This window comes from Sciurus carolinensis, chromosome 14, assembly GCF_902686445.1.
Source record: "Sciurus carolinensis chromosome 14, mSciCar1.2, whole genome shotgun sequence".
NCBI lineage: Eukaryota > Metazoa > Chordata > Mammalia > Rodentia > Sciuridae > Sciurus > Sciurus carolinensis.
Genome location: NC_062226.1, coordinates 27,154,892 through 27,178,667, shown reverse-complemented (window position 1 = coordinate 27,178,667; position 23,776 = coordinate 27,154,892). Strand labels below are relative to the sequence as shown.

The window sequence follows — 23,776 nt, the reverse complement described above, 5'->3', positions numbered from 1 at the left end:
TTTGACATTCAACTCCTCTGAAAATGAAGTGCCCATGAAGTTCCTCATCTATTAAATTTATATAAAAACTACTGTGTCACTATTCTGAACCCTACTATAGCACTCTTACAGGTACAACCCATCCAGTGTACACAGCCTTAGGAGGTAGATGATCTGTGAGGCTCTTAAGTAGAACTTAAGAGAACTTAATAGAACTTAAGTGCTATTTGTTCAAGTTAGTGAAACAGTCAGATAGCAGTTTGTCTAGAGTTCATACTTTTAACCACTATTCACAGTCTCCCTTATATACCTGATAGTACAAAACACTTAGCATAATGCTTAGCACTTAGTAAGTTAGCAGTATTTAGGGTTTATTGATGTTGTTATTTAATATTATTAATTTTATGATTACAATATGGTTACTATCATTATTGCCATTATCGTGGCAATGTACCTGAGATTGGGCTTTCTATTAGTAAATAAATTTGAGTCATTAAACATAAAAGAGAGGTCTATAAATATGAAGGATGTCCAGACTGATCCTAATTTCTCCTGAATACATTGACCCATCCTCCTGGGATCCCTGAATTTTTATCTGAAGGCAAGGAGTCCCCATGAAAGATTAAACTTGTTCTGGAAGTTTGAGAGTAGTCCAAACCTATTTTTGGAGTCATAAAGTATCCCCAAACTGATGCTAATCCCAGAGCACATTCTTGAAGTTTTTTTTTGTTTTTTGTTTTGTTTTGTTTTTGCTTTCTAAATGACAACAAACTCCTTTATGCTAGGTAAGCTCTGATTGGAAGAATTAGAAATGAGTAAATTAATAAAACTTAGAAATAAGTAAATTAATGAGTAAATATTTGACTGTAATTGTGGCTAAATGAACTGAGAGTTTAATGTTTCAGACATTCAGCTGTAATTTGTTTAAAATATGATAGAGATGCCAATTTTAAAATATAATTAGGGGCTTTTTGAAAAAAAATTTTTTAAAGTATAACATTTAAAAATAATGCATAGGGCTGGGGTTATAGCTCAGTGGTAGAGTGCTTGCCTAGCACGTTTGAGGCACTGTGTTTGATCCTCAGCACCACATAAAACCAAATAAAATAAAGGAATTGTGTCATCTACAGCTAACAATATTGAAAAAAATAAATAATGCATGAAGCCAGTGCGCTTGCTTTAGAACTCCAGCTCTACATTTAACCACCTATATTACCTTGAGCAAGTTGTTTTATCTTTTTCCTGAGTTTTCTCAACTGTAAAATGAAAATATTATGAGAAATTGCCACATAAAGTGATTTTTTTTTTAAGGATTAAAACAGGTAATTCACAAAAGTCCTTTGAAGAATGACAAGATGTCCCAAGTAGCCGGGCATTGTGGCACATGCTTATAATTCCAGTGACTCAAGAGGCTGAGTCAGGAGGATAGCAAGTTTGAGGCCATAAGCAACTTTGTGAGACCCTGTCTCAAAATAAAAAAAAATTAAAAGGGCTGGAGATATGACTTAGCACCCCTGGGTTCAATCACCATTACCAAAAATAAAATGTCGGTTCTCGGAACGGAACTGGCCCGCTGGTGAGAGCCTTTCTGACCAGAACAAGCTCCGAGTCCCAGAGCCAGTGCAGCTCAGCGTACTCTGGCACGCAAGCAGATTCAGGGTCCAGACAGGGCAGCCAGAGACTTCCCCAAGTAGTCTGGACCCCTGCGGTGGGAGGTGCCGTTCAAGGCTAGCCTCTCGGAGCTTACCGCCCAGTGAGAGACTTTCTACATAGAACCAGCCACAAGCCCCCGAACCAACGGAGAGCCTCGATCCGCAAACAGCCTCTGGGATCAGGGCAGGGCAGCCAGACACCTCTTCAGGCGGCTCTGCCCACTCCGGCTGCAGGCTCTCTTCTCGGGGCGATCCAAGATGGCGGCCTAGAGGGAGACTGCACCCCCTGTCGCTCCAGAACCCAGGAGTTAAGAAGGGGAGGCATTGAGAGACTCGGACTGAAATAGAGCCATGGGTGAGTCTGCCCACTGGGTAAAGCTCGGCCCGGGGGGCAGGCCCAGATAGAGGTGGCTTATCGGAGGCGGGCAGGGCAGCTAGAGTCATCCACAGGCAGCCCTGCACACTCCGGCGGTGGGCCCCGCCCACACAGCCAGCTTCTCCAGGTTCTCGGAACGGAACTGGCCCGCTAGTGAGAGCCTTTCTGACCAGAACAAGCTCCGAGTCCCGGAGCCAGTGCAGCTCAGCGTACTCTGGCACGCAAGCAGATTCAGGGTCCAGACAGGGCAGCCAGAGACTTCCCCAAGTAGTCTGGACCCCTGCGGTGGGAGGTGCCGTTCAAGGCTAGCCTCTCGGAGCTGACCGCCCAGTGAGAGACTTTCTACATAGAACCAGCCACAAGCCCCCGAACCAACGGAGAGCCTCGATCCGCAAACAGCCTCTGGGATCAGGGCAGGGCAGCCAGACACCTCTTCAGGCGGCTCTGCCCACTCCGGCTGCAGGCTCTCTTCTCGGGGCGATCCAAGATGGCGGCCTAGAGGGAGACTGCACCCCCTGTCGCTCCAGAACCCAGGAGTTAAGAAGGGGAGGCATTGAGAGACTCGGACTGAAATAGAGCCACGGGTGAGTCTGCCCACTGGGTAAAGCTCAGCCCGGGGGGCAGGCCCAGATAGAGGTGGCTTATTGGAGTCGGGCAGGGCAGCTAGAGTCTTCCCAAGGTAGCCTTCCACACTCCGGCAGTGAGCTCCTCCCACACAGCCAGCTGCACGGTGCAGGCCCACAGTGAGAGCATTTCAGCACAGAGCCAGTTCCAAATCGTGGAACCAGTAGGGGGCTAGGGGCAGTTTTCTTCGGATACGCTGCTTTATCAGATTCCTCCAAGACATCAGGCTACTGAAGGCTGGGAGGTGATACACTGGAAATCTACCGGGATACTATAAGCCAATAGCGGAAAACTGCAATATCTCAGGGTCCCACTGACAACTGACCAATATGAGAAAACAAGGGAAGAAAATGTCCCAAACAAACCTAGATACTACATCAATAAAACCCAATGACAGCACAGCAGAAGAAATGTCAGAAAGGGAGTTCAGAATGTACGTAATTAAAACAATCAGGGAAGCAAATGAGGAGATGAAAGAGCAAATGCAGGCATTGAAGGAGGAGATGAAAGAGCAAATGCAGGCATTAAATGATCGCACCAATCAACAGTTAAAAGACCAAATACGGGAAGCAAGAGATCATTTCAATAAAGAGTTAGAGATACTGAAAAAAAACCAAACTGAAATACTTGAAATGAAGGAAACAATAAACCAAGTTAAAAACTCCATAGAAAGCATAACCAATAGAATGGAGCACCTGGAAGACAGAACCTCAGACATTGAAGACAAATTATTTAATCTTGAAAGCAAAGTTGGCCAAACAGAAAAGATGGTAAGAAATCATGAACAGAATCTACAAGAATTATGGGATATCATGAAAAGGCCAAATTTAAGAATTATTGGGATTGAGGAAGGCTTAGAGAAACAAACCAAAGGAATGAACAATCTATTCAATGAAATAATATCAGAAAATTTCCCAAATCTGAAGAATGAAATGGAAAACCAAATACAAGAGGCTTATAGAACTCCAAACATACAAAATTACAACAGACCCACACCAAGGCACATTATTATGAAAATACCTAACATACAAAATAAAGACAGAATTTTAAAGGCCACGAGAGAAAAGAATCAAATTACATTCAGAGGGAAACCAATAAGAATATCAGCAGATTTTTCAATCCAGACCCTAAAAGCCAGAAGGGCCTGGAACAACATTTACCAAGCCCTGAAAGAAAACGGATGCCAACCAAGAATCTTATACCCAGCAAAACTTACCTTCAAATTTGACGATGAAATAAGATCCTTCCATGATAAACAAAAGCTAAAGGAATTTACAAAAAGAAAGCCAGCATTACAGAACATTCTCAGCAAAATATTCCATGAGGAAGAGATGAAAAACAACGATGCAAATCAGCAACAGGAGGCGCTAGCCTAAAGGAATAGCCAAATAAAGGAGAAACCAAATCATGCCAAAAACAAATATGAGTCAATTGACTGGGAATACAAATCATATCACAATAATAACCCTGAATGTTAATGGCCTGAATTCATCAATCAAAAGACACAGACTGGCAGATTGGATTAAAAAGAAAAATCCAACAATATGCTGCCTGCAAGAGACTCACCTCATAGAAAGAGACACCCATAGACTAAAGGTGAAAGGATGGGGAAAAATATACCATGCACACGGACACAGCAAAAAAGCTGGAGTATCCATCCTCATCTCAGATAATGTGGACTTCAAACCAAAACTAGTCAGAAGGGATAAAGAAGGACATTACATGCTGCTTAAGGGAAGCATAAATCAGCAAGACATAACAATCATAAATATCTATACCCCGAACATTGGCTCATCCACGTACATCAAACAAATCCTTCTCAATTACAGAATTCAAATAGACCACAACACAATCATACTAGGCGATTTTAACACACCTCTCTCACCACTGGATAGATCGTCCAAACAAAAATTGAATAAAGAAACTATAGATCTCAACAACACAATCAGCAATTTAGACTTAACAGACATATATAGAATATACCATCCAACAAAGAACGAATACACTTTCTTCTCAACAGCACATGGATCCTTCTCTAAAATAGACCATATTTTATGCCACAAAGCTACTGTTAGCAAATACAAGAAGATAGAGGTACTACCTTGTACTCTATCAGATCATAATGGATTGAAATTAGAAATAAATGACAGAATAAAAAAACAGAAACTTCTCCAATACTTGGAGACTAAATAATACACTATTATACGATGAATGGATAACAGAAGACATCAGGAGGAAAATAAAAAAATTCTTAGAAGTAAACAAGAACAAAGACACATCATATCAAAATCTCTGGGACACTATGAAAGCAGTACTTAGAGGAAGATTTATTTCATGGGGTGCATTCAAAAAAAGAAGTAGAAATCAACAAATAAACGACTTAACACTACAGCTCAAAGCGCTAGAAAAAGAAGAGCAGACCAATACCAAAAGTAGTAGAAGACATGAAATAGTTAAAATCAGAGCCGAAATCAACGAAATCGAAACAAAAGAAACAATTAGAAAAATTAACAAAATAAATAGTTGGTTCTTCGAAAAAATAAATAAAATTGATAAACCCTTAGCCACACTAACAAAGAGAAAGAGGGAGAAAACTCAAATTACTAAAATTCGGAATGAACAAGGAAACATCACAACAGACACGAGTGAAATACAAAACATAATTAGAAGCTATTTCGAAAATCTATACTCCAACAAAACAGAAAACCTCGAAGACATCAACAAATTTCTAGAGACATATGAATTACCTAAACTGAATGAGGACATACACAACCTAAATAAACCAATTTCAAGCAATGAAATAGAAGAGGTCATCAAAAGCCTACCAACAAAGAAAAGTCCAGGACCAGATGGGTTCTCAGCCGAGTTCTACAAAACCTTTAAAGAAGAGCTCATTCCAATACTCCTCAAACTATTCCATGAAATAGAAGAGGAGGGAACCCTCCCAAACTCGTTCTATGAAGCCAATATCACCCTGATACCTAAACCAGACAGAGACACATCGAGGAAGGAAAATTTCAGACCAATATCCTTAATGAACATCGATGCAAAAATTCTCAACAAAATTTTAGCAAATCGCATACAAATATATATTAAAAAGATAGTGCACCACGATCAAGTGGGTTTTATCCCAGGGATGCAAGGTTGGTTCAACATTCGGAAATCAATAAATGTCATTCACCATATCAACAGACTTAAAGTTAAGAATCACATGATTATTTCAATAGATGCAGAAAAAGCATTCGATAAAATACAGCATCCCTTCATGCTCAAAACACTAGAAAAAATTGGGGTAGTGGGAACATTCCTAAACATTATTAAGGCAATCTACGCTAAGCCCATGGCTAATATCATTCTAAATGGTGAAAAACTGAAAGCGTTCCCCCTAAAAACTGGAACAAGGCAGGGATGCCCTCTTTCACCACTTCTATTCAACATCGTCCTTGAGACTCTAGCCAGAGCAATCAGACAAACCAAAGAAATTAAAGGGATACGAATAGGAAAAGAAGAACTCAAACTATCCCTGTTCGCTGATGACATGATTATATATTTAGAGGAACCTGGAAATTCCACCAGAAAACTTTTAGAACTCATAAGTGAATTCAGTAAAGTAGCAGGTTACAAGATCAATGCTCATAAATCCAATGCATTTTTATACATAAGTGATGAATCTTCAGAAAGAGAAATTAGGAAAACTACCCCATTCACAATAGCATCGAAAAAAAATAAAATACTTGGGAATCAATCTCACAAAAGAGGTGAAAGACCTCTACAATGAGAACTACAGAACACTAAAGAAAGAAATTCAAGAAAACCTTAGAAGATGGAAAGATCTCCCATGTTCCTGGATAGGCAGAATTAATATCGTCAAAATGGCTATACTACCTAAAGTGCTATACAGATTCAATGCAATTCCAATTAAAATCCCAATGATGTACCTTGCAGAAATAGAGCAAGCAATTATGAAATTCATCTGGAAGAATAAAAAACCTAGAATAGCTAAAGCAATCCTCAGTAGCAAGAGCGAAGCAGGGGGTATTGCAATACCAGATCTTCAACTCTACTACAAAGCAATAGTAACAAAAACGGCATGGTATTGGTACCTAAATAGACAGGTAGATCAATGGTACAGAATAGAGGACATGGACACAAACCCAAATAAATACAATTTTCTCATACTAGACAAAGGTTCCAAAAATATGCAATGGAGAAAAGATAGCCTCTTCAACAAATGGTGCTGGGAAAACTGGAAAACCATATGCAATAGAATGAAATTAAACCCCTATCTCTCACCCTACACAAAACTCAACTCAAAATGGATCAAGGACCTTGGAATCAGACCAGAGACCCTGCATCTTATAGAAGAAAAAGTAGGTACAAATCTTCAACTTGTTGGCTTAGGATCAGACTTCCTTAACAGGACTCCCATAGCACAAGAAATAAAAGCAAGAATCAACAACTGGGATAGATTCAAACTAAAAAGCTTTCTCTCAGCAAAGGAAACTATCAGAAATGTGAAGAGAGAGCCTACAGAGTGGGAGAATATCTTTGCCAACCATACCTCAGATAGAGCGCTAATTTCCAGAATCTATAAAGAACTCAAAAAACTCTACACCAAGAATGCAAATAATCCAATCAACAAATGGGCTAAGGAAATGAACAGACACTTCACAGAAGAAGATGTACAAGTAATCAACAGATATATGAAAAAATGTTCAACATCCCTAGTAATAAGGGAAATGCAAATCAAAACTACCCTAAGATTTCATCTCACCCCAATTAGAATGGCGATTATCAAGAACACAAGCAACAATAGGTGTTGGCGAGGATGTGGTGAAAAAGGAACACTCATACATTGCTGGTGGGGTTGCAAATTAGTGCAGCCACTCTGGAAAGCAGTGTGGAGATTCCTCAGAAAGCTTGGAATGGAAACACCATTTGACCCAGCTATCCCACTCCTTGGCCTATACCCAAGGGACTTAAAATCAGCATACTACAGAGATACAGCCACATCAATGTTCATTGCTGCTCAATTCACCATAGCCAGATTGTGGAACCAACCTAGATGCCCTTCAGTTGATGAATGGATAAAGAAACTGTGGCATATTTATACAATGGAATATTACTCCGCAATGAAGAATGATAAAATTATGGCATTTGTAGGCAAATGGTCGAAATTGGAGAATATCATGCTAAGTGAGATAAGCCAATCTCAAAAAACTAAAGGACGAATGATCTCGCTGATAAGCGGATGAGGACATATAATGGGGGTGGGAGGGGTTAGCATTAGGTTTAGGGTTAGGTTTAGAGTTAGGCTAAGGAGAGCGGTAAGAATGAAGGAAAGAAGGACTGTATAAAGGGAAAAGGGTGGGAGGGGTGGGGGGGAAGGGAAAAAAAAGAAACATCATTACCCTATGTAAACGTAAAAAAATAAATAAAAAAAATAAAATAAAATAAAATAATATGTCATGAATACTAAGTAACTGTTACCTACTATTATTAATATTACTACAGTAGTAGTAGTAATAGTAGTAAACTATTCCTCCTCTTAGTCTAATGAGCAATGTACAGATTGGAGACCTGTGTTATTATCTCAGTATGAAAGTGCCACATTTTTTCTCAGAGAACTCATTTAAGAGTGCCACCCTTTTTTTAAAAAAAGATAATTTCTAGAGCTAGTATTAGAGTCCTTTTGTTCTTAAATTTCCTCCTAAGGGGTGAATTTTTCTTTTCACTGACATGATATAAAACTCACAAACCTCAAAAGAACTATTCATTTCCAACCACTACATTTCTGGATAGAAAAAGCTTCTTTCATTCTGTTTCAACTGCTCTTTATAGTAGCAGTGTTTGGGAAGTGTGAAGTGTTCTGACTATTTAACAAGAGAAATGAGCAGTGATAGAACTGTCTGGACAGATGGTGTGAGTCCCAGATTTTCTATCATGTTACTGTGACCTTAAAAGGCAGAGAAAAGAACAGGAGATGGCTGAGTAGAAGAGTTTCTTTGGAAGATTCCCTCAGCCATATGCCATTTTCATTCTTTTCAGCACTATTTACTTTAAGGAAATTTATTTTTAACACTACCATTCTTTGGGGGGAAAAACCCAAACCTTTAAAACTAATGTAAGGGTCTTTTTATCTTTACAATACTCTATTTTTTATTCATGTGTAGTTCATGCTGAGGAAAATCATAGAGTACCATTTTTTAAGAGGCTGAAAGGAACTCAGGAAGGGAAAGATTCTTCTCTTTTTAAACTTTACTCTGCATGCTACAGGATGATGTCTTGGTCATAAGATTGAATAATAATTTTAATATCAACAGCAAAAATAAAGATATAGCTTAGCAGGGTATCTGTTAGGTATCAGGCACCATGATAGGTATTTTATGTATTTAATTTTAGGTAATCCTTATATTGTCACTGTGGGTTAGGTATTCTCTCCCACTGTTAGACATGAGGAAACTATAGTCAAAGAAGTAAAGTACTTTATTCAAAATCATTGGCCATTAATGTCAGAGCCAAAATTTAATCTCAGATCTGTTTATCTTAAACCTAAATGCTTTCTGCTAAGAGTTAATAGGGTAAGTGAGTTAAACTATGTAATGCATTTAGAATAGTACCTGGCACAGTGTAAGTACTGTGTCAGTATTAGCTACTGCTGCTACTGTCATTGCTATGTTGCTATTACTACTGTTGCTATAATTACTGCTGTGCCATATAGGCACAAAGCGTAGCACTTCAACACAGTGCCTACGTGGATTTATTTATGCTGGACAAGCAATTTTTATAGGTGTCATAATACTCATTCTATTCATTGTTTTTACTCCTATACTTAAAGTCATTCCTTTTACCTAATGTCCAAATTCCAAATTTTGTTTTTAACTGTTGTCTTCATTTTCTACATCTATTTGTCTTCTCAAGAGTTCAGATCACTAGTAATAAAAAGTGATGAATATAAAATTGTGCCTCCAGAATGTGAAGTTTTTATTCCACAACTTTACAGTTACAGTTCCTTCAGTTACTGCTTAGGTTTCTTGGGGTTATTTCTTACCTGTCCATCTGAATCAGCTGGCATAAGTTTTAGAGGTAATCATAATAGTAAACTTTTTTTTTTTTTTTTAAATAATGCTGAGGATCAAACAAGGCCTTGAGCACATGCTGGGCAAGTGCTCTCTACCACTAAGCCACATCCCCAGTCCGATAGTTAACTTTTATTGAATCCTTACTGTGTGTTAGACACTATACCACACTTTTATATCCATCATCTTATTTAACCCTCAAAGTAGGCTTATAAGGGAGATTTTTAATATCGTTATCTTTATTTAATAGACGAGGAATCTAGTTAGAGCTAAGACTCAGACCTAGGTCAGTATCACTCAGAGCCCATGCCCTTGTCTGTATGCTGTTAGCGTCACTGTGATCTCTATAAAATGATTAATAAACCCTCCATGAAAACATAGTTGCAGTAGTACAGCTACTGCAACATCCTCAAATAGGAAATCTCCTATCAGACTATGAGTGGGTTCCTTATACCTTCTTACATTTTCATTTTCTGCCTCTTGGATAGATCTTCAGAAAATTTGGATTCATAGTCTGAGGACTACATTCACATTTGAGTGTGACTCCTTTGTAATTTATTACTTAATTTCTATAAAATTTATTTCTAATTACTGTGTTCTCAGGATACTGATGTGAATATAACTTAATTTCTGCTCTCAAAGATCTCATAATCTAGACCATAAAACAAACATTAAAATACTCTATCAGCAGTACAGTAATTGAACTATGTGCAATATGTAGTTGAGGTGCAGGATCAACCCTATCTAGAAACAACATCAAAGGAAATGTGACTTCAAAACATATTGGTTAGGTAGATTTAGAAGGAATATGGAGGAAGTTCTAATAATAGGTTTAGTTGACTATTTTTCAACTCTGTTCCCTTTTTTTTTAATTTAATAAAGTCTGACAGTATCTCTATACATAAAATAAAAGCTTTATTAGGGATTATTTATATACACACAGGAATATTATTGAATCATTAAAAGAATGAAATCCTGTCATTTGTAGCAAAAAATAGATGGAACTACAGCATATTTTTAAGTCAGCCAGACCCAAAAAAGACAAGTTCTCACTTATGTGGAAGTTTTAAAAAAGTTGACCTGAGTGTATAATACTGATTATGCTAGTTTGGAAAGAGGTGGGGGATAAAGAGAGACGACGTTTGATCATTGTACATCATGCGTGTATTGAACTATCGTGCTGAACTCCATTAATATGTACAATTAATATGTTAATAAAAATAAACAAAAGGAAATAAGGTCAAGTTGTCTTCCTTTGGCCATATCATCATACATAGAAATTTTATAACCTTGCCACTCAGGTCATAAGCAATCATATATCACATTTATTATTTACCCCAAGCTAAGTCCCATGCCAAGTAAATATGTTAAATGAATTAATGAATGTATATGTGGATTAATTGATGTTTACTAATTCTGAAAAAAAAAAGTGTGAGCCTTTTGGACTCCCCTGATAGTTCCTTTAAGTAACTTTTTTTTCACTTCTTTTCATTAATCCAATATATCTTTGAAGCATCATAAAAATGGGTCAGTCATTCGTGGCAAGTTACTAACATATATTACCTTTCTGTTAACTTTTCCAGACATCCATTGGCTTTTAGTGCTGCATAGCACATCTTTTTCCCCACCTTTCAGTTACATTTTCAAAATTCAGCTATAAAATATTATAGTATATCTGAATATCTCATTTAAAATGTTTGTTAGATACTTATTATTTAGAGATTTATATCTGTATTTAATATTTATACATATGTGGTTTTAGTTGAGTGAGCTTCAGGTTTCTCCTCCATAAAATGAAGATAACACTGCATACCTCGTAGCATATAATGCTTAGATTAAATAATATCATGAAATCACCTGAGTAGGTGCTTGGCACATAAGAAATTCTCAGTTGCACTGATTCTGAATTAAGCAAGCAGAACCTAGAAGTTCAATTAGGAAGGTTCATTGCCATGTAGTAATTGGAAAAAAAATCACATTATAGTGAATAAAAGCCTACTAGATAAAAAAATGAATGCACACCTGTATTATGTAATTGCAGAGAGTTTGTAAGAATAAAACAAGTAGAAAGAATGCTGAGGAAAGGGTTGTGCCAGCACAATTTGAATGAATATTGTTGAACACAGGATTTCTATTAAATTAGATTGAGTTGGCTTTAAGAAAGGAGATTTAATCTGAGTGTAGAAAGATGATATTGAGCAATGTTGGTGAAGCAGTTAATTGATGGAAAGACTTAATGTTGGACTGCAGAGTTTTTGATTTAATGTAATAAACAATAGAATCTCTTAGGGCTTTAGGTGGGGAATGTAATAAGACAAGCCCTGTTGAGGAACATTGTTATAGCTAGTATGTGTAGGCATGAAGAAGTCAAAGACTGTTAGTACAGAAACCCACAGAAAAAGCTGATGTAGTAAGCTAGACTTAGGTGTATAAGAACCCGTGCTAAACAGGAGGTAATTGGAAAAATTAGTAAAACAAAAACAAAAACCCCTCCGTGCCTGGCTATGAACAAGGGGGTCTTCAACCTAAAGGGGAATCCAAGAACTCCAAGGATCCAAAGTAAAACATAAGTTTATAGTCTTAGAACTGGAGAAAATTAGGAAATAGAAGATAATCATTAATTTTTTAATTGAAGCGTATCACATACACATAAAGGTACACACACAAAAAGTGTATAACCCCAAGAATTATCAAATGAGCAATCAGGTAGTCAAAAAATAGATACTTGGGCCTGGCATGGTGGTGTACTCCTGTAATTTCAGGAGGCTGAGGCAGGAGAGTCACAAGTTTGTGGCCATCCTGGACAACATAGCAAGATCATATCTCAAAATACAAATGACTGATGATGTGACTTAAAGGTGGAGTGCTTGCCTAGCATTCACAAGGCCATGGGGTCAATCCCCAGTACAACAAAAAAAGATACTTGCCAACATCCCAGAGGCCTATATCATTTGCCCTCACAATCATAGCTCCTTTCTCCCACAAAGTTACAACCATCCTATCTTCTACTAAGAGTTTAGTTATACCTGATTTTTCACTTTGCATAAATGGAATCATGTGTTGCTGGTGTCTTTTCACTGAACATTATGTTTGAGACCCATTCATGTTCTTGCATGTTGTTGCTATTGTTCAGTTATTTTTTTTCCTGTCAGACTGTACTATAAGTATTTATGAAGTCCACTGTAGTTGGCTGTTGGAATTGTTTTCAGTTTGAGGCTATTTTAGATGATGCTGTAGTAAACATTCTGCACAAGTCTTCCAGTACCCTTGTGCATGTTTGTCTTAGTCCCTTAAAATACAATAAACTGGGTGGCTTATAAAGAACAAATTTATTTCTCACAGTTCTGGAGGCTTGATGTACAAGATTCAAATTCCAGCATAAACGGACCCTGGTGAGATCTCTCCTCGTGCTTGCAGACTGTCAGCTTCTCCTCTGTCCTCACATGGTGGGAGGAGCAAGCAGGTCCCTCAGGCCTCTTTTATAAGGATATTAATCCCTGTGACCCACTCACATGACCTAGTCATCTCCTCAAGTTCCCACCTCTTAGTTCCATGGCTTTAGAGGGTTAGGATTTCAATGTAAGAACTTTGAGGGGACAGAAACATTCAGATCATAGCAAGAGTGTGGGATATAGTGTGGGATAGCTTCATCATAGGATATATAAGTATTCATTTTTTTGCTTACAAATAGTTTTCAAAAGTTGGTTGTACCAATGTACACTTCCATTAATATCATAGTACTTTCATTGACTCACATTCTTGCCAACACTTGGCACTGTGAGACTTTTTCATTTTAATCATTTTGGAGGATGTGTGGTGTTACCACATTATAGTTTTAATTTCCATTTCCCTAATGAGTTGGTGAGGGCCATCACTCTTTCATGTTTATAGGTTATTTATTTATTCTCTTTTGTGAGGTACCTGTTAAATGTCTTGTCAGTTCTTTGAGTTGTCAGTCTCTTTCTTACTGTTTGTAGCTTATATTGAAAATAGCTTCTCTCAATTTGTTCTTTTTTCTTTTCACTCTCTTAGTGGTAACTTGTTCAGTGAAGGTTCTTAATTTTAATGTAGTTCAGTATGTCATTATATTTATGGTTGATATTTCTTGTGTCCTTTTTATGTGAAGTAAAGATCAAGTTAAGGCCAGGTGCCATGGTACATGGGTATAATCCCAGTATGTTGGGAGGCTGAGACAGGAGGATTGCAAGTTCAAAGCCAGCCTCAGCAATTTAGTGAGACGGTTTGAAAATAAAAAACTAAAAATGATTGGGGATGTGAATCAGTGGTAAAGCACCCTTGGGTTCTATCCCAGTACTTAAAAAGAAAAAGAAAAAGAAAGATCAATCTCCCAACTTGTATTCACCAGTTTTCTGCTAGTGTCCATTTTAAACACCCTACCTTTTGAAACTTGATTTTAGTTCACGATTTTAAATAAGTCATTAGTAGTACCAGATTGTCTTCCATCATCACAGTTCCTAGGTTTGCCCAGTCAAAGGCATTGGATTGCCCCTCCTTTAAATTACTCCTTGGTACCTCTATCTGGATGTAATCTCTTGCTCTAATTCTATAATTTTTTTCCCCTTTGCCTCTCTCCTGCTTTATTGAAGTACTTTTGCTGATTTGTCTGGTCTTTCTAAGTGATAGATAAAATCAGTCTTGGTACATTGTATATCTATAGGACTGAGTGAGACCTGAGCCCTACTCGAAAGCAAATCAAAGCCCCTTATGTTTATTCCACACTGTTTTGTGAGGATGATAGGATGATACCAGATTGATGACTTGATCCAACCAGCACCTTTGGATAATTAAAACCATAAAATTAAGTTACTAGTTATTTTCATACTCTGCTTCCAATGACTTGAGTTAGATGTAGAGTCCTCCCTCATTGTCTCTCAGCTTTATAGATTGATACTATTCTACTATAGTTATAGCTCTCAAAAATCACATTTATCTCTAGTACATAGAGCTAAAAAGGCAAATTTGAATAATTTCTTTAAATGAGTATATTTAAAACATTGACTTTCCTAAAATGATCTCATTCTTCCCTCCCTATCTATGTCTTTTTATTTCGTAACATACAGATTATGTCTTAGGTCTCCTTAATTACACCTCCAAACTGCTAGTGAGTAGCAGGTGCAAAACTGAGGGTTGAGGGAAGAACTGTGAATGCGTGTTACATGGTAATTGTATACTTACACATTATAAGAAGTGATAGTTACTTATATAGTGAGTTTGGTGTTTCTTTTTTTTTAAGAGAAGATAGATGCCTTTGGAATGAATAAACAGCAAATCTTTCATTTGTGTAAAGTAAAAATTACATTTTTTGAAACTGATATATATTTTGTTGTTTGAACATAATTCTCTAAGGTGTTAAGTTAGGTAGTATCCTGAGAGAAATAAAAACATATTTCTACTAAAATACTTATACACAGATGTTCCTAGCAATTTTTTTCATACTAGCAAAAAAAGTAACATCATCCTAAATCAATGCTCATCTTCTGGTGACCAGATATACAAATTATGATATATTCAGATGATGGAATTCTACTACTGACATACTAACATGGATGAATCTTCAAAATATTATGCTAAATAAAAGAAGTCAAGAGCAAAACACACTATGTATTTACTTTTATTTTAAATTGTAGCACAGGCAAAACATGTGATGAGTGTAATTAGATTGGAGGTTGCCTAGGGACGGGGTGGGTTGACTACCTGACTGGCAAGGAGCACAGGAAACTCTGGGTGGTAGAAATGTTCTCTATCTTGATTAATGTGGTGGCAACATAGGATTATACATTTATCGATATTTATCACTTCAAATGAGTACACTTCATTCTATGTAAATTATACCTCAAAAATTGACTTAGGTTAAAAAGATAAAACAATATTTTTTTACTTTGATACTAAGAGAAAATAGTTCAAGATATCTACATTAAAATGCAGAGATATATGGGACCAGAAACAGTGAATTTGATAAGGGGAGACCTATCTATAATGATAAACTTCAAGATTTTTGTATTTGATTAGATAAACTGGATTATCTGATATCAAAATAAGCCTTTTGTATTTAGCATGAAATTTGAAGTCATAAGTTTAATCTCATTTTTCAGGTATTTAAGTTATTTCTCTTAAGAGAAATGCTAGTCAAATTATCTTATGGAGGCCAGGCACGGTGGTCCTTGCCTGTGATCCCATCAGCTCAGGAGGCTGAGGCAGGATTGTAAATTCAAAACCAGCCTCAGCAAAAGCAAGGCACTAAGCAACTCAGTGAGACCCTGTCTCTAAAATACAAAATAGTGTGGGGATGTGGCTCAGTGGTTGAATGCCCCTGAGTTCAATCCCTGGTACTCAAAACTATAAATAAATAAAAATTATCTTATGGAAAATAAACACAGCTGATATCTGATTTTTATGTGCTATAGATGCAGTTTTTGGAAGTTATGCAGCAGATATAAAAATGTCCTGAGACTTTGTCCTCTGGCACTGAAGACTAATTTTATGTACCTTTTAAAGTAGTTGTTTTCAATGTCATTGTTATGTATCTGCATTCAGGTAAAAATAGGTAATTAAATGATACCTAATTTTAAAGGCTTTAATTTGTCTGCTTGTTGATATACATTTTTTCTTGTTTCTCCTGTAGCACAGGTGACTACTAATTCTATCCCTGGGGCAGAGGTCCTAAAGGGATCACATAGCAGAGTTTGCTATGCAGATTCCATACTGGACAGTAGGGTAGGTAGGATCACTCAATTTACAATGGAAGTCAGTGGCAAAATGAAGTTCACTAGGTAGAAATTCACCATATAAAACACATCCATTCTCTCCTTGATCTGTATTTATATATATAGAGATACAGAAATGGAGAATGAAATCAGTAAAGATCTTAGAGATACTATATTTCAGCCTAGACTCTGCAAAGTATGTTAGTAATTCCCCTATAACTCCTTTTGCTTCTATGTTGTCTGTGGTGGGATTGCAGAGCATTTAGTACAGGAAATGATTTTTTTTTTAATACAAGGCAGCATACTATAACTTTGGTTTTCAGGAGTTGAATTTAATTCTTACCTTGATTGTTTAAGAGCAGGATTGGAGTGATGACTTATAATTAATGTGACAGTAATACTTCATTTTGTCATACTTTGTTTGCTACAGACACAAAGCACTCTGAATATGTCTTAACGTTATAGCTGGGCTAAAAGAATAAATAATGATGAAGTAGTATTTAAATATAATTTTCAAATTAAAAACAGACTAGCAGAATAAATCATAAACCTAAGATTCATCTTAAGGAAACCAATACTAAAAAATATTTGTACATGCTACCTGAGAAAATAGATTGCTTACAAAGAAGTACCAGGTATACCTTAGCAACAACTGAGGCTAGAATATAGTGGAGTAACATCTTCTAAAATTCAAGAGAAATAATCGCCAATTTAGAATGTTATGTATAGTTAAAACTAACATTCGGGTATGAGGTAAAAAAAAGACATTTATATATATACAAAGACTAAGAAAGTTTATGCCTCATAAACCCATACTTAGAGACATATTAACAAATTCAGAGGGAAGATGTGATACATATAAAATAGTGGTGAACCAAAAAATGAGTAAAATATGCCAATTAATTTGTTTGCCATTGCTTATAAAAATCATATTTATGACTAATGTATTAAAATGAAGAAGGTCAAAAAGGAAGACACTTGACAATAAGTTGAGGAGGAGGAGTTGATTTGTCATTGTTCAAGGAGTAAAGTATATACACTTAAGTCCCATGTTTAAGAAGAGGATAGAGATTTCACATAAATTTGGTCTTTAATAGAAAATGTTATAGTGAAGTAAGTATTTTTAGTAACTAGAATATAATTATCTAAAATGTCCAAACAAGCGAAGAACAGAAGGATAACCTTTATTAATCCAAATGAAAATAGGAAAAGTAGAGGAGGAGATCAAAGGAAAAGTAAAACTGAAAACATGTAAAAATAATTAATCAACAATGTCTTAGATACCATTATGAATACTTTACATTTATTCATTCTACACTAATATCCCTCTGAGGTGTTGGTACTGTTGTTGTCCTCATTTTATAAGTGAGGGAATTAAGGTACAAAGAGATTGGCCAGTGTCACACAATTAATTACTGATGAAGCCAGAATTTGAGCCTGGGTATTCTGGCATGAGACTAGTTCAAAATAAGTACTATATAATTTAGTACAATAAATGTAAGCAGATTGAGATAACGTTCAAAACTTCAAAGATTATTCAAATGGAAAAACAAAATTCAGCTGTATAATACTTTTAAGAGGCATTCCCAACACAAAATCACACAGAAAGTTTGAAAATTATAGGGATGGGAAAAGATATACTGCAGTGTTATTAACCAAAGAAAACTAGTACTACAATACTGTTGTCAGACAAGATAGAATTTAGGGGGAAAAATAAAGTATTAGAAGGTCCATTATATAATCTTTCAAAGAAACAGTTCGCCAGGATGAAATGCTATTCATGAACTTATTATCAGTATGACCTTTAAAAATTAAATATCAATGAAATTTAATGAATATTTGGCATATCCATAATTGTGGTCAAAGATGTTGATATGCCTTTTTTTTTTTTGCCTTTATTTTTAAAACTTGTGGTTCAAGCAAAGAAGAAAAATATTGATGATACAAACAAAGTTTACAGGTTTGCTAGTATTTGATACATAAAAATTTTCACTGAACAATGGTGAACATAGTTTCTTGTCAGCTATAAACAGAATTTACAAAAGTTTATCATGTACTATATCATAAAGATATTTTAGTAAGTATTGAAGAATAAAAATCTTCCTCTGTGTGTATGTGTATATGTATATAATTTTCCAAATGAATGAATTAAAGGGGAAAAAAAAAGTACTTGATCATTTTAATAGATGGTATTCTAATATCACAGTTGAATTAAATTAGAAGTTGACAGTTTTTGTATTGGTTCATAATAGTTATGCATAACATTAGGATTCATTTTGACTTCTATAAATGCATGAAATATAATTGCTCCAATTATATTTTCTAGTGCATACAGTTACCCTTCCTTTCCTCTTTCCCCTTGTTCCCTTTCCTTTGCTCTATGGATCTACTTATTTACATTTTTTAAATTGGTGTCTTATGGATATACATAATGGAGAGATTGACTATAGTATATTCATATATGCACATTGGAAAATTAGGTCAGATTCATTCTACTGTTTTTCCCTTATCCTGTCCTGCCTCCCTTCCCCCTAGTTCCCTTCTTCTGCTCACCAGATCTTTCTTTTATTTTGATGGAATCCCCCCATTTCACTCTCTCTTCCTTTCCCTCCCTCTTTTCCTCCACCCCTTCTCTCTCTCTCTCTTCCTCCTAATTTTAGACCACCTTCTGCATCTCAGAGAAAGCATTCAGCCTTTGACTTTCTCAGACTGGTTTATTTCACTTAGCATTATAGTCTCCAGTTCCAACCATTTACCAGCAAATGACATAATTTCATTCTTTTTTGTGGCTGAGTAGTACTCTATTGTGTATATATACCACATTTTCTTTATCATTCATCTATTGAAGGGAACCTAGGTTCCATAGTCTGGCTCCTGTGAATTGTACTGCAATAAACACTGATGTAATGCCAGATATGGTGGCACATGCCTGTAATCCAAGCAGCTCAGGAGGCTGAGGCAGGAGGATCGAGAATTCAAAGCCCAGCCTCAGCATCTTAGCAAGGCCCTAAGAAACTGAGCAAGACCCTGTCTCTAAATAAAAGATAAAAATGGCTAGGGATGTGACTCAATCCCTGATACCAAAAACACCCCACAAAAAAAAAAAAAAAAAACCATGATGTGACTGTGTCCCTATATTATGCTGATTTTAGATTTTTTGGCTATATGCCGAGGAGTGGGAGAACTGGGTCATATAGTATCCCATTCCTAGTTTTTTGAGGAATCTCCATACTGCCTTTCAGAGTGGTTGTACTAATTTGCAGTTCCACCAATAATGTACAAGTGTACCTTTTTTCACATAACCTTGCCAACACTTACTGTTTATTTGTATTCTTGATAATTGCCATTCTGACTGGAGTGAAAGGAAATCGCAATGTGATTTTGGTTTGCATTTCTCTAATTGCTGGAGATGTTGAACATTTTTTCATATATGTATTCACAATTGTATTTCCTCTTTTGAGAAGTGTCTGTTTAATTCTTTTGCCCATTTATTAATTAGTTTACTTTTTTGGTGTTAAGATTTTTGAGTTCTTTATGTAGTCTGGATATTAATACCCTATCTGAGGAGCAGGTGACAAAGATCTTCCATTCTCTAGGCTCTCTCCAAGTTCCTAATTTTTTCCTTTGCTGTGCAGAAAGAAGCTTTTTAGTTTGGTGGCATCCCACTTTTTTATTTCTTGCACTTGAGGGATCTTATTAAGGAAGTTGATTCCTGTGCCAATATGATGGAGTGTTGAATCTACAATTTCTTCTAGTAGTTATAGGATTTCTGGCATAATTCCTAAGTCTTTAATCCACCCAGTTGACTTTTGTGCTGAGTGAGAGATAGGAGATCCAGCTTCATTCTTCTACATAAGGATATCCAGTTTTCCCAGCACCAGTTGATAAAGAGACGATCTTTTCTTCAAAATGTGTTTTTGGCAGCTTTGTCTACTATCAGATAACTGTATTCATGTGGTTTTGTTTGTATCTTCTATTCCATTGGTCTTTTTGTCTGTTTTGGTGCCAGTACCATTTTGTTTTTGTTACTAAAGTTCTGTAGTATAATTTCAGGTCTGGTATTGTGATACCTCCAGCATTGCTCTTTTTGCTCAGAATTGCTTTGGCTATTCTGGGTCTCTTATTTTCCAGATGAATTTTAGTACGGCTTTTTCTGATTCTGTGCAGAATGTCATGGATATTTTGATGGGGATTCCATTGAATCTGTATAACACTCTTGTTAGTGTAACCATTTTGATATTAATTCTGCCAGTCCAAGAACATGAAAGTCTCTCTATCTTCTAAAGTCTTCTTCCATTTCTTTCTTCAGAGTTCTATAGTTTTCATTGTAGAGGTACTTCATTAGGTTTAATTCCCATTTTTGTTTTGTTTTTTTTTGAGGTTATTGTGAATAGGAATAGTTTTCCTAATTTCTTTTTCAGCAGATTCATTATTAGAGTGTAGGAAAGCAATTGCTTTATGTATGTTGATCTTGTGTTCTGCTACCTTTTTAAACGTGTTTATCACCTCTAGAATCTTCGGGTGGAGTTTCTTGGGTCTAATAAATATAGGATCAAGTAAACATCATCAACAAATGGATAGTTTGAACCCTTTTTTTCCTAAGTATTTCTTTAATTTCCTTTCCTTGCCTGATTGGTTAAAATTTCAAGGACTGTGTTGAATAGGAGTGGCGAGAGTGGATATCCTTGTTCTGTTTTTAAATGAAATGCTTTCAGTTTTTCTCTGTTCAGTATGATGATGGCCTTGGGTTTGTCATATATAACCAATACTATGTTGAAATAAGTTCCTTCTATCCTTAGTTTCTCTAGTGCTTTAAAGATGAATGAATATTAGACTTTGTTAAATGTTTTTTTTCTGTATCTATTGAGAAAATCATGTGATTCTTGTTCTTAACTCTATGTGGTATGTTACATTTATTGATTTTCACATATTGAACCAAACTTGCATGACTGGGATAAGAACCACTTGATCATTATGCAGTATCCTTTTAATGGCTTTTTCTGTGTGGTTTGCCAGTATTTTATTAAGAATTTTATGTTTATCAAAGATATTGGCCTGGGGCTGGGGAGATAGCTCAGCTGGTAGAGTGCTTGCCTTGCAAGCATAAGGCCCTGAGTTCGATCCCCAGTACCGCAAAAAAAAAAAAAAAAAAAGATATTGGCCTGAAGTTTTCTTTCCTTGATGTGTTGTTGTTGTTTTGTGGCAATTTTTTAAGTTGAGGGAAACTTTTAAAGACACTCCTTAATAATTAAAGTGTTAAGAAAGAAATTATAATAGCAATTATAAAACACTTAGGACTCAACGATGACGAATGTACTGTATATTAAAATGTAACAAGCTATAGTTAAAGGGGTAGAACTAAATTCATAGCCTTAAAACCATTTAAATGTCAAAAAAATTAAAAAAAAAAAAAAAATGAAGACTTTCGCCTGGAGAAAATTAAGTAACAATAGAGTCAGCCTGAGTAAAGTGAAGAAAGAAGCCAAAAGAAGAAATTAATGAAATAGGAAAAACCAACATTTCCAAATACTGGTTCTTAAAATTTTAATTTTAAAAATAGTAAAATAAATGGGCATGTAGCAAGACTGATTAAGAAGAAAAGAGGAAAAATAAAGACAGTATGCAGTGTTCAAACTCATAATGTCTTACTCTTTCTGTTCTTAACTCTTTTACACCAACTCTCTTTTACACCAACGGATGACTTTAGGACAATAAATGCAACAATTAGGCAAAATGTGAAATGGTATAATTTTCTAGAAAAATATTAACCAAAATCAACTCAAGATGATTCACTTAGTCTATATTCATTCAAGAAACTGAATTAGTGATCAAAAATCCTTCTTTCTCCTCCTTTTTCCTACTAAAAGACACGAAGACCTAGAAAATGTACAGGAAAGTCTTACCATACCTTCATAAAATAGGTTACTCCTATATTAAATAACCTATTTCAGAAAATAGAATAAGAGAAAATTAAGTAACCCATTATATGAGACTAATATGAATTCTGAACATGGGTAACCTAGAAAATTTTAAGGGAAATTATAATCCCAGAGATCACAGATGAAAATATCCTAAGTGAGTGAAAAAATTTTTCAGTGTATATTAATGTAATCTTTCATATTAAAGTATTAAAAGATTAAAGTAAGAAAAAACTGCATGATTATTTTAATAGATGACATTAAAATTTTTTGTTTTATACTTAATCAAAAGAAATAAAAAATCTTTTAAACAAAATAGGATTTCTTTCAACATATAAAGAAAATATAACAAAAGCCTAGAGTGAGCAATCATATTTAATGATATCAGAAAAAACAGAGTGTCTGCTAGTCCGTTGTGTTTGACACAGTTTGCTGGAGGGTTTAGACACTGGAATAACACAAGGAAAATAAATTAGGAGTTAGAAGAGATAAGATCACTAATGAAAATAACCCAACTATATTTTGCAGAAAATTCCTGTGAAAATATGGCCTGCTCTTCCAACTCAAGAGTTTAATGAAAACCTAACATTTAAAAAGGTCAGGTTCAGATGGAGTCTCTATCTCATTTAGCTTAGTTAACTAGTAATAGTAAACAGTGGTCTTCTAGGATACTGGAAGAACTTCTTTTTCATTTAGCAATTATGTCCATATATTATAAAATTAAACTGTTGAAATTACTTTAACCATCACAAAGTAGCTATGAATTTTAAGAATATCTGTGAAGAAAAAATATGTTCTACACCAATTGACTCTTAATTCTTTTTTTTTTTTTCAAACAGTTTTTTGTTGTTGTAATATTTTTTTAGTTGTCATTAGATTTTTTATTTTACTTATTTATATGTGGTGCTGAGTATCAAACCCAGGGCCTCACACATGCCCAACAAAGACTACAACTGAGCCACAACTCCAGCCCTGATTCTAACTTTAACTACTCTTTTCAGCAAAAATCAAATGAAGTAAAACGTGGTATGAAATAAAACATAGATGAAAAACTCTTTTGTGTGTGATAGTAAGATCCCTTAAACTTGTTTTCTCATTTAGGGTCGCTTTACTCTAAATTTAAATCACGTTTTGGATCCTGTCCAGGAGCTTTAAAGTACAAACTCATCAACCAAACTTATCCTAGCTTTAAAGCCCAAGGTAATATTGCAGACTTGCAGACCATGGTGTAGTCTTAGACATTATTTGCTGGTAACCTGACAGGGTATGTGGCATGTGCTGTTCTGTGCTACTCACCCCACTCCCTCTCAACAATTCTATTTTAAGATGAGTTTTTGAATTTTATGGTTTGTTTATCTTTACTCTTCTCCTAGGAAACTAGGGGGTTTTCTTTTGTTTGTTTGTTTGTTTGTTTGTTTGTTTG

General features: G+C 35.6%; 1 protein-coding gene across 2 annotated transcripts in view; it reads left to right on the top strand.

Moving 5' to 3' along the window:
- Window positions 1-23,776, top strand: part of Fktn (fukutin) — an 87,798-nt gene that overhangs the window by 56,142 nt on the left and 7,880 nt on the right. The gene's annotated exons all lie outside the window — the stretch shown is intronic.